The following is a 12,675-nucleotide window of genomic DNA, read 5'->3' on the forward strand; positions in this document are numbered from 1 at the left end:
TGTCCAGGCTCAGAAGTTCATAAAAATACCACATAGGGTTGTGTGGGGCGCTCAGTCAGCTGTGTCTACCTTCAGCTCAGGTCATGATTCTGGGGTCCTGGGATTAAGCCCCACATTGAGCTCTCTGCTCGGCAGGGAGTCTGCTTCTCCTTCTCCTTCTGCCCCTCCCCCCTGCTCATGCTCTCTTTCTCTCAAATTAATTAATTAGTTAATTAATTAATTTTTAAAAATACACATAGAAACTTTTTCCCCCTATTTACTCTTGTAAATAGGATCTAAATCCCATCCATCCATCCATCCATCCATCCAACAAATATTTATTGAGTACCTACTCGATGCCAAATAATGTTCTAGACTCTGCAGATATATCTGCAAACAAAAGAGACCGAGGGCAATAACAAATATGATTTATCATGTGTGATAAGTGCTACGTAAGAAATACAAAGTGGACTAAAAGAACAGAGAGTGGAGGAGGGAACAAAGAGCTCTTCTTTGCACAGGAACCCACATGAATTGAGGAAAGAAACAATCCAAGCAGATATCTTGGGGAAGAAGGAACTGTAAGTACAAATGACTTAAACTAGAAATGTGCTTGTTGGAGCATTTGTAGGAGAGCAAGAGACCAGTGTGGCTGAAGCAGTGAGTGAGGGGCGAGGGCTTAGGATAGGAACTCAGACACACACTTAGGTAGAGGTTAGACCATGAGGGCTGTGAAACAATGTAAGGAGATTGGATTTATTTCTTTTTTAAAAAGATTTATTTATTTATTTGAGAGAGAGGGAAAGGGCAGGAGGGAGAGGAAGAGATATACTCAAGCAGACTCTTCTGAGCACATAGCCTGACCTGGGGCTTGTTCCCATGACCCTCAGATCATGACCCAAGCCAAAACCAAGAGTCAGATGCTCAACTGACTGCACCAACCAGGTAGCCATATTTTATTTTATTTTTAAAGATTTATCGGTTTATTTTAAAGAGGGGGAGGGGCAGAGGGAGAGAATCCCAAGCAGACTCTACTGATTGCAGAGGCCAATGTAGGACTCAATCTTGACCCATGAGATTATGACCTAAGCCAAAATCATGAGTTGGATGTTTAACCAACTGAGCCACTCAAATGCCCCAGGAGATTGAATTTTATAGCTAAGCAAGATGAGGGCCAACTGTAGAATTTTGAGCAGAGAAGTGACATAATCTGATAACTTTTTAGAGGAATCTCAGTGGCTGCTGTGTGAAAGATATGGGAGGCAGGCAAGGGCAGCAACAAAGAGACCATTAGGGAGCCATTGCAAAGGTCCAGGAGGGAGATAATGGCGGATAGGAGCTTATGAGATCTTCCCAAGCCCCGCCTAAAGTCAGAGTACAGAGCTGCTCCTGCCAAATCCTTAGTTTCTGTTCAGCTCCTTCCACATGAACCACTTCCTACTATCTCCTCTACGAGGGTCCATACATCTCTGAACTGAAATTTTATCCAAAAAGCAATGATTGCTATTAAGCGTTACTAGATTATTACTTTCTTCACCCTGGAGCTTTTCTTATGAAGGGAACACCTCCATAAATTCAACCCACTTCAATTCTCCTCTCAGATTTGCCCACTCTTAAATTTTTTTTTTTTTTTTATGATAGTCACAGAGAGAGAGAGAGAGAGAGAGGCAGAGACATAGGCAGAGGGAGAAGCAGGCTCCATGCCCCGGGAGCCCGACGTGGGATTCGATCCCGGGTCTCCAGGATCGCGCCCTGGGCCAAAGGCAGGCGCCAAACCACTGCGCCACCCAGGGATCCCTTGCTCACTCTTTTCAAATGTAGAAATATGTTGGGTAGTCCTTAAAGAGTGGATGATCAGTTGTCTGATCATTACAGCCACCTGTCTCTGAGCCAGAGGAGATGCTGGGATGATAGAAAAAAAGTCACTTTACCTTTTTTTGGTGTTCTTGCTTTCATAAATTAACAGGAACAGAAATTCAAGCAGGTCTTATGTTTTGTTAATTCAGGTCCATTGACTCTATACCTGCATTAAATTGTCCCCAGATTTGGGGCATTACAGATTTTTTTGTCAGCTCGAGTTGTCTCTCTCTTTCTTGTAAATATTCACCTTCAGGGTTTTTGTTTTTGTTTTTAGTTCTTCTTTAGAGAGAAGAAAGGAGAGCCAGTGCCTAAAGCTGTTAGTCATTCACATTTTAAAACAGATGTTCCTGAGACTGTACTTAATAGTACTGAGTCAGGTAGTAGAGGGTATCCCACTGCAGTAGGGGACTACAAGAATGGCAGCAATTATCACTATTACAGGCATTTTCACAACAGAATGAGTTTTCAAAATAGGAATTAGACATACATGACTAATTAATTAGGGAATGTAGTTTTTACCACATGGTCCACTTGAGTTATGACAAAATCTCAATTTTCTACAAACTCACAGGGATAAAAGCTATTCTATAGACCAGACACACACACTTGCTTTGCTTTAGAGGTTGACTGTGCTTTATAAGTGGCATTATTTTGTTTATGCTTGGTTGTTGGACATCAATCAAAACTTCAAACTCAAGGTCAAGGATGATAGAGGATCCCAAGAAATAGCTGAGTATGTAGAATGAAGAACATACAAGGAAGTGTTTAGGTCTGGTTTTGTCACTTTTGATTTGGCATTTTTGCTTATAATAACAAAAATACACTCAAAGCACTATTCTTTACATCCCTGGAGGACCAAAAAAATGTTGTAAATCTAAAACTCTCTAGCTCCATGATCACTTTTTTTCCCCAATGGAATTTATATTTACAATGTATTTTTAAAATTTTACAATGTGTTTAAAACAAAGGATTTCAGACACAGAAAAACAAAATGTGCATTGTTCTAGACTTCTTGCCAACATAATAGAACAAGAAAATGGAAATTATCAGTATACATTTGGAAAGGTGGAGTTGTTATTATTAAAAGTATATAACAAAGTTGTTATTTTTAAATAAGAAGTAAGTCTACCTTAAAACCCCATGAAAGTCAACTTAAAAATATTAGGATCAATATGAAAGTTCAATAATGTGGCCAAACACAAGACAAATATTTTTTTTAAAAAAGACCTTTCTGGGACACCTAGGTGGCTCAAAGGTTGGGCAGCTACCTTTGGTTCAGGTCATGGTTGGGGATCCAGGATCGGGTCTGGCATCGGGCTCCTGCAAAGAGCCTGCTTCTCCCTCTGCCTTTGTCTCTGCCTCTCTCTCTCTCTCTCTCTCTCTGTGTGTGTGTATCTCTCATGAATAAATAAATAAATAATTTAAAAAAAAACCTTCCTATATATCTCCAAAAATAATGAGAAAATTAAGCAGTGCCATTCCTATGATGACCTAAAAATAAAATGTCTAGAAATAAATTTAACAAATGAGTAAAAATCTTATAAAGAAAAATATCAGCTTGACTGGAGGACATAAAGAAAGACCAAAATAAATGGACTCAAATAATGAAGAGACATACCACATTCTTGGATAGAAAGAAGGAATTTCAAAGAGATTTCTACCTGATTTCCTGAAATTAATCTAAGGTTTAAGGCTATCCCGATACAAATACCAAAATAGTTTTTAGAGCCTGGGGGATTGACAAAATAATTCAAAAGCTCATTTGTAGGAAGACTTAGGACTATAGCCAACAATATCTTGAAAAAGAAATGCAATGTGATATAATTTAGGTATTAAAATATATGATGGAGACATACGCTATTGAAACAACATTGTGCGTATAGAGACCCACAGATTCTTTTTTTAACAGAACAGAAAGCTTAGAAATAGATTTAAGTACAAATTAGAATTTATCACAAAAGGATGTTAGCATTTTAAATGAGTAACAAGATGATAGATTATTCAACAAATTACTTGGAGGCAAATGGTTAACTATTTGTAAACAAAGCTTCAATTCCTAATGAATATTGGTGCACCAAATAAATCCCAGATAGATTAAGGCATTAAATGGAAAAAGTTAAAACATACGGCTGCAGGAACAAAGTGTTAATAAATATGTGATATAAAATTTAGTTAGGGATGGTCTTCCTGAGTGGAGTACTATTTCAGTTTACTAATAACTCCATGCAAGCTGTTAGACCTTGGGTATATCACTTCTATTGAAGATTCACATGTAGCTGTAGTGGTCAGTGACCCAGTTAAGCTAGGTTTCAGAAAATTATTTACGAGAGACTGAGAAGTTCCCCAGAAAGTGGTTCAATCACTGGGAAAATGCCAACTATGATCGACGTGATCCAGTACCTAGGCATAGTGATGAGCATTAAGGATTGCTTGGGATCCAGCATGATGGTGATCGCCAGGTTTTGTCCCTATCTAGCCATGTGGACTAATTACTAGGGTCTAGGTATAAAAAACTGGAAGAATCTGTTTCACCAAAACTTACAAAACACTGTGCCACCAGCAGTCCCACTTTGGTACCATTTATAACAGAATGAAACACAAAATGGATGTGTGTGTGTGTGGGAGGGGAATTGATAGATATGTTTTCAGTCAGGCTGGGCTGGAGGAAACTACAATAATAAATGATACCAAATCTCAGTGACTTATAACAACAAATGTTTATTTCCTACTCTTGTGATATGTCCATCATTGCTCAGCTGCACTTCTGCAATACTATGTCTTTATATAGGAGTCAGATTAATAGAGCAGCCTCTGGTGGGGGTCACTCCAGCTCTCATGGCACAGGGAAAAGAAACATGGTAAACCACAGTCTTTCAGAGCTTACATTTCACTGGCCTAAGTGAGTCATGTGACAAAGCCTGATGTCAACGGGAAGAGGAGATATAACCCTCCCATGAGGCAGGACATCACTGGGATGGCAGAGGAACATTTGGTAGGTCATGAATTCAACCCAACACACCCATTGTCTCAAAGACAACCTTGTTGCCCTGGAACCTATGGGGTACTAGACACTCCCACTCCGTTTGGGAAATCGCCCTCTGGCCCCAGACCCAGCAAGACCCAAGGTTTTTCCAGAAGCCATCAGCTTGTTCTTCCCTTTCCGAGGTGAACACTCAGCCGGTGGAGCAGATGTTGGCTGCCAAGGTGGTGCCAGGCCCCGCTGTGATGGACAGCTCCTCTGTTTTGTTTACTCTTCTAGGCAGGGTGATAAATTCTCCTTCTAATCAGGTTCCGTGTTTCTCACTCTCCTATGCACCAACCCTGCTAATGAATGATTCACTGAAGTTAGTGGCTAAGAACAGCATGCTGCACCCTGCTCTGCCTTTGTTATGCAAAGTCATGCCCTCACTATCTCCCAAACACAAAACCGAGTTCCCGAGGATGGCGTGGATAGATGATGGAGTGTACAACAGCCCTGGCTAATTTGTTCACAGTAATTCAGGCCAGTATATCCTGTCAAGTCTGCTGCTGAATACATTGGGTTTACTTCCTTGGGGGAGAATGGAGCTTGGAGGGGCCCTCTGAGGCTGATGTGCAAATAAAATCCCAAGAGTTCCTGTCCTGTTAGTCTAAAAGACCTCACAGAGCTAGTGCTCTGAGCCTTCCCTTTGGGTCCAGAGAAACCTCAACTTCAGGAGGAATTTCAGGAAGTAACTCCACAGGAACCCCTTCCCTTGACTGCCACCATTACCATGGCTTGGGAGAAATTAAATTTTGAACACAGAATGAAGAGATTTGTTTTTCTTTTTCAATCCAGGCCATGCATTTTTATTTATTTATTTTTTTAATAATAAATTTATTTTTTATTGGTGTTCAATTTGCCAACATACAGAATAACACCCAGTGCTCATCCCGTCAAGTCCCCACTCAGTGCCCGTCACCCAGTCACCCCCACGCCCCGCCCTCCTCCCCTTCCACCACCCCTAGTTCGTTTCCCAGAGTTAGGAGTCTTCATGTTCTGTCTCCCTTTCTGATATTTCCCACACATTTCTTCTCCTTTCCCTTCTATTCCCTTTCACTATTATTTATATTCCCCAAATGGATGAGACCATATAATGTTTGTCCTTCTCCGATTGACTTATTTCACTCAGCACAATACTCTCCAGTTCCACCCATGTTGAAGCAAATGGTGGGTATTTGTCATTTCTAATGCAGGCCATGCATTTTTCCTCCCAAATTCATATTAAAACAAAGACCAGTCAAAAAAGAGTTAAAGGAAGAAGACCTCAAACCATAGGACTGCTCACTAGACTTGTGCTTAAAACTGCTTTCGAAGCAGGTGAATATTTAAGATGGGACAGGCTTCAGGGCAAGGCCTACTGGGACCTTAGATATTGGGGCACAGGAGTGTACTGGGCTACGTGGCTGATTCTCTTGTGGGCAGCAGTGTAATCCAATGTTGTAACTATGTAAAAGGTCTGAGGATGCTATCTGGGAAAGTGTTGGCACCAGGGGCAAGGAGGAGAGAGCCCTACGATGAAAGTACAGGGACTGGGGCACCTGGGTGGCTCAGTGGTTGAGTTTCTGCCTTTGGCTCAGGTCGTGATCCTGGGGTCCTGAGATCGAGTCCCACATCAGGCTCCTGCAGGGAGCCTGCTTCTCCCTCTGCCTGTGTCTCTGCCTCTCTGTGTGTGTCTCTCATGAATAAATAAATAAAATGTTTTTTTAAAAAAAGTACGGGGACAAAGTAGAGCATAAAGTCAACTGGGTGAATAAGTTGTGGTCACACAAATTGATTTCATTTGCAACCTGTAACCTGAGAAGTTAGAGCCCATTGCACCTGATGGGCAGGCTAAGTCAGAGTGCTGCTCCCACTACTCACCTGGAACTCAGGTATGGCCTTGAACAGACAGGGGGCAACCCTGAGAATAACTGGGGCAAAGGCTGGCACTCTAGGGACATCAGCTACAGCTTGCATAACATTCAGGACATGTCTTTGGGAGAAAATCGATCAGGGTCAGCCTTGGTTTTCGGTGACACAAAACACACTGAAGTGAACTAGCCTGCACTGGAAAGGAAAACACATTTTTAGAACTCTGCCATAGGCACCACACGAGCCAGCCAGAGAGACGAGAAAAGAACAACAATGGGGATGTGTGGGATTATGGCCAATTTACTTCCCATGTGAGCTACGTTGGTCAAGGATAAGTAAGGGGAAAATTATTTTGAGGCCAGTGGGTAAAGATCTCAGCCTAAAAACTTGAGGATGCAAGAAATATCTTTTTTGTGTGTGTTCAAAATCAATCTCTCTCCCCAAGTCTCTGGTCCACCACCCATGGCATCGGACAACCTAACTCATTCCAATTCCTCCTGCAGAGTGCCCCCTGGGAGGGTGGGGTTTTGATGTCATGCTGTGTGAAAGGCATCTATGGGATGGATTTTAGGCTCTCAGTTTCTGGTCATCACAGTGTGTGGCCCCGCGGGGGCCTTTGGATTCTGGGGCCCTTTGCGACTTTGCTTTCACGTTCAGAGTGAGACTATCCCCGATCCCACCTGCCTATTCATGCCACTGAGCCTGTATCAGTGAGGGTCCTCCAGAGAAACAGAAATAGGATGTCTAAAGACACACAGAGACAGATTTATTACAACGGAGTGGTTTGCACAATTAAAAAGGCTGAGAAGTAACATGGGCTGTTACCTGCAAGCGGGGGACTCAGGGAAACCAGTGTGTGCGGGGGTGTAATTTCTGCACACAGCCCGAGAACCAGGGGAGCCGAAGTCTGAGGGCAGGAGAATGTGCATGTCCCAGCTCCAGCACAGAGCAAACTCATCCTTTGTCTGCCTGTTTGTTCTACTCAGAGGCTCAATGGATGGGGTGAAACCCACCCACTCTGGTGAGGAGAGATCTGTCTTACTCAATCTACTGATTCAAGTGTAATGTCTTCCAGAAACACCCTCATAGACACACCCACACATGTTTGACCAGCTCGGCAAGCATCCCTTAGCCCAGTCAAGTTGACACACAAAATTAACCATATATTACGTGTATCTGTATATCTGTATCTGTATCCATAGCTCCAGCTATGCCCGTATCTGTGTCTACACAGTCTACCTCTAAATCTGTAGCTATGTATCTATACATGAGTGTTTGTGTATTCTTTCAAACCTATAGTTGACCTTTGGATTTGTGTGACATTTTTTTCTTTTAACAAAAATAGCAAAAAAAAAAAAAAAATAGCATCTTACCGTACACAGGACATTACTGTGACTTACTTTTTCTGTTAACAATATGTGTGGAAGATACTCCCAGATAGACACATCTAAATCTACTTGGTTTGCTTAATAGCTGGATGGCATTCTACTGCATTGATGTTCCATGGTGTATTTAATGGTTCCGCACTGGTGTGGGTCTCATTCAACTCTACTGATACGTGACACTTCATGTTCATGTATTTCTCTAGATATCTATCCAGGTTTATGGATAGAGGGTCAGATGCATTTCTTAAGGGAAAAAATACACTCTTGAAATTCTTTCTAGAAAAGTTTTGCCAGGGATCCCTGGGTGGCACAGCGGTTTGGCGCCTGCCTTTGGCCCAGGGTGCGATCCTGGAGACCCGGGATCGAATCCCACGTCGGGCTCCCTGGTGCATGGAGCCTGCTTCTCCCTCTGCCTGTGTCTCTGCCTCTCTCTCTCTCTCTCTCTCTCTGTGACTATCGTAAATAAATAAAAAAAAAAAAAAAAAAAGTTTTGCCAAATCGATCTTCTACCAGCAGTGTGTGGAAAGGCTCTTCAGCATGCACTTACGATTGCCTCACCTTTACTCTTCCACTGGAGGGGGGAAAAAAACCATGAAACATCATTGTTGTTTTATTTTCCATTTTCTTGATTACCAGTAAGATTAAATGTCTTTCCACTTGGGATTCTTTTTGTACATTGTCTATGTCGTCTGCCCAATTTTCTACGAAGTGTTAGCGTTTGTGTCTTACTGATTTTTGAAAAATCTTGATCCATTTGAGTATCAATCCTTTGTTATTTTTTCCCAGCTTTATTGAGATATGATTGACATAGCTAGGGCAGGTGTGCATCATGTTGATTTCATGCACTTGGATATCACAAGATGGTTACCACCGTGGCATGAGCTAACACCTCTGGCACGTGTTTTCATATGTTTTATTTTTTTATTTTTATTTTTAAAGATTTATTTATTTGTTTATTTATGATAGACACAGAGAGAGAGAGAGAGGGAGGCAGAGACACAGGTGGAGGGAGAAGCAGGCTCCATGCTGGGAGCCTGACGCAGAACTCGATCCCGGGATTCCAGGTCGCGCCCTGGGCCAAAGGCAGGCGCTAAACCGCTGAGCCACCCAGGGATCCCCCATATATTTTAATGTAATTAATTAGTGGTCCTTTCATTTCAGCTTAAAGAGCTCTCTCTCTTTCTAGCATTTTATTTGTAAGGCAGGTCTAGTGGTAACGAACTCCCTCAGCTTTTGTTTGTCTGGGAAAGTCTTTCCCCTGTCCATTTAGAAAGAATAGCTTTGCCCAGGGTATTTAGTTTATCAATTCATCTAGAATATACCTTTTGGGTTTGGGAAAAAGTAGGTATCTAATTTTTTCTTTCCAAAGGGCTAAATACTATTTGTCGAATAACTCATTCTTCTTTACCATTTGAAGATGCTGCTTTTATAATATACTGAACCCTGCACACACACGTGAGCCTTTTCTGGGCTCTCTATTCTACTCCACCAATCTGTTTGCCTATCTTCATACCAGGACACATTGTGATAGGTTGTTGCTTTTAAGGAGGCTTTCCTGGAGCTTTGAGGTATAGGAAGGGATTGTCATACATGTAACCCAGTGAATGACTGGCCTCTCTCACACGCGCTAGATCTCTCCTCAGGAACTCTGACTCACCCCTTTCCTCCTTCCTGAGGAGAAAGAAGCTTGTGCTCACCATTAGAAGAGCTTCTGGCTTTTCCATAGCTCAATGATTGGCCTAAATTTGTTAATAATCTCAGAAAGAAGAGAGAAAATTTCACCTCTCCTCTCTGTCTCAAATCCTCATGTCTATCCTAGGGTTTAGCCCTTCCCAGGACTACCGTCCATTTCTGAGCCGACTCTGTCTTATGTGTGTAAGTATGTGGCCTTCTGGATGGCCCCCAGTGTACAATCACACAATGGTCCAGCATCTGTTACGCTAGCGTGTCTGCATGTCTGGTATTAAATTATATCACATGTGATGTCACTGCCCAAGTGGTTTTAGGAAGTGCCACATCCAGCTAGCTCATTACCATTCAATTTCTTACCTTTTCTTCAAGACTTGAAGAAAATAAACATGGATCTCAACTCACCCAGGACCACACTGCTATCCATTTATCACTAAACTTTATATTTCAGCTTTTTGTTTCTGAGTCTGCCTCTAGCTCTACTATGAGTTCCTGTGAGGCAGGGATAGCATTTTGTGAACCTTTGAATTTCCTTGGTTTATTTTCCAGTGTTTAGCATAGGGTCTGGCACAAAGTGAGTACAATATTACAATAACATTTGTCCCAGTGGATTGGATAATTAGCATTGTCACACATTCCCCCCAACGTCATCCTAATTACATAAGGCTTTTCGAGCTCTATCACGCATCCCACAATTTCCATTTATTCCTTTGCCTTCCCTACGATGTCACTGTGTAATTTTTTTATCTCAATATTTGCTCGATTGTCTGCATGACCCTTGTGTCTGTCCTCATTAGCGTCTTTTACATTAAATCAGATAACTGCACCAGTGCAAGAGGCTCTTTGCAGCTTGATCAGTGAGCAATGGATCAGACAGCTGAATGGTTGATTTAATTGGCATGAAATAACCAAGCCATCTGTTCCATGGAGTTGATCTTTTAAGTGTTACTCTCTTGTCTGCTCTGAAATTCTTGGTCACTTGGAAAGACCATGCATGTCAGGTGGCAGGTCACAAAAGATGGTTGCTTTAAGACAGCGAGCAAGGACTTAAGGGAAATTGAAGAGTTTTATGCTGCTCTCTCTCTTTTACATGGCTTTATCTTTCTTTATAATACTTACTAGTATCTGCTAAATTACATATTCACTTGTTTATCTGTATCTCTCCATAGAGGCTAAGCACCAAGAAAACAGGGACTTTGGATTTTGTCCTCTATGCTTCCTGCTGATGCCAAGGCCTGGAATAGATGACCTACCTTGATATGGGCACCAAAACAGTTCTGCTTGGCTTCCTGTTGGGTTTAATGCTGCTGTGACCTGGTATTACAAGGATCTATTGGGAATGCCAGGTAGATGGAAAGAGGGTGCAGGAGGCAACATGGGAAGGAGTCTAAAATTCAATTCAGCAAGTTCAGTGCCTACAGTGAACTAGATTTTTGTGTAGAATGGCCTTGGGATTCAAGGGTCCAATCTCCAGGAGCAGGGAAGGGAGGCACAGCAGTGGTGTGGGTTGGAGCAGCTTGATGACGTGGCCCTTGGGAATGTTATTTAATCTTTCTGAGCCTGGGTATCTTCCTTTGTAAAACGGGGGTAATATTTACCACCTTTGATTCATGATGATTAAATGAGATAATGTACATTAAGCAACTGTCAATACTTATATAACTTACTACATGCCAGGTTATATTTTAAGGACTTTATGTGTACTGACTTAACAACAACCCTCTGGGTTAGGAACTATTACTATCCCCAGCTTACCCAGGTAGGAAAACCGAGATATAGGGAGGTGTCCACATTCTCTTAGCTAGAATGTGGTAGAGCTAGAATTTAAACCAAGGCTGGTTCCAGAGTCCATGAGAGCCTGGGATAGATATGGTAACAATACTCGTTGTTTTCAATTTCAGTCTGTAAATCCTCAGCTTCTTCCCACTTGTCTAGATTGCTGAGCTGGAAAGTAAGACAAGATTCAAGTAGGTTGCAAGACTGCAAAGCTGGATTACGTGTCCAGGACAAGGCAGGTAGCCTTTTCCTACACCTGGGAACAGAGGTTAAAGTCAAGTACTGAAGAGTTAGGTCCAGCTTCTAAGGGCTCTGGGACGAGACTTCAGTCCAGTGGGAAATGTGCATTGGAATCAGCAGCATTGGGTGAACTAGGAGCCAAATGCGGAGAGTGTGTGAGTTTGGGGCTCACCAACCTTACAGCCTCCCTCTCTGAAGATGATACACACAGCCTGGACAAGCCACAACTTCCAAGTCACTATTCCTGGTGGTCAGGTGAGGCTGGCCCTACCCCGTTCTCCACAGCTGGAGGTCACCTCTCCTGCCTTCATTAAGCCTGTCTGCTCTGTTGATTCAGCACAATGGCCGATGCCACCTTTCTGGGCCAGCGGACTCCCATGGCACCCATGATGTTGAGAGAGAAGAGTTTGTAGGGCAAACAAGGATCTAGTCTACAGAGGACAGCATGTTTCATGCAAAGAAAAGGAAAACATAAAAATGTTTTGTTTTTGTCCAATAAATATTTGTGTAGTACTCTGATTCTGTGCCAAGACTGTTCTAAGCAAATGATGCATATTAACTCATTTAATCCCTTCAAGTACCCTGCAAGGTAGGTTCTTTTATTCCATTTATAGCAGATGAGGTCAGGTACGAGCCAGTTTGACACCCTCGGGACTTCCTTTGCTGGTCCTGATACCTTTGGAAAGTGTTCCAGGCTCTGTTTTCCAGAAGATGCTTGATACTTTTGCTTTGTTCTGTTCTCTCCTTCCTCTTCCTTATTAATTTTCAGTGACAACTGTTTCCTTTAGACCTGGTTTTTGTTTTCTGACCACTTCCATACATCTAAGTCTTTATTTATCCCTTCAAACAGTTACTGAACAGCTACCATATTGC

At 42.2% G+C, this 12,675-nt stretch overlaps 1 long non-coding RNA gene across 1 annotated transcript in view; it reads left to right on the forward strand.

Annotated features, from left to right (window-relative positions):
- The window catches only part of LOC140638613 (uncharacterized), a 107,192-nt gene extending 94,871 nt beyond the window's left edge, over nt 1-12,321 (forward strand). The window contains exons 6-7 of the long non-coding RNA XR_012035634.1: nt 10,956-11,132; nt 11,722-12,321. This is a non-coding gene — a long non-coding RNA (uncharacterized lncRNA). The remainder of the gene's footprint in view (nt 1-10,955; nt 11,133-11,721) is intronic.
- The last annotated feature ends 354 nt before the right edge of the window (nt 12,322-12,675 follow it).

Source organism: Canis lupus, chromosome 8 (genome assembly GCF_048164855.1).
Source record: "Canis lupus baileyi chromosome 8, mCanLup2.hap1, whole genome shotgun sequence".
In the NCBI taxonomy this organism is placed as follows: Eukaryota; Metazoa; Chordata; class Mammalia; order Carnivora; family Canidae; genus Canis; species Canis lupus.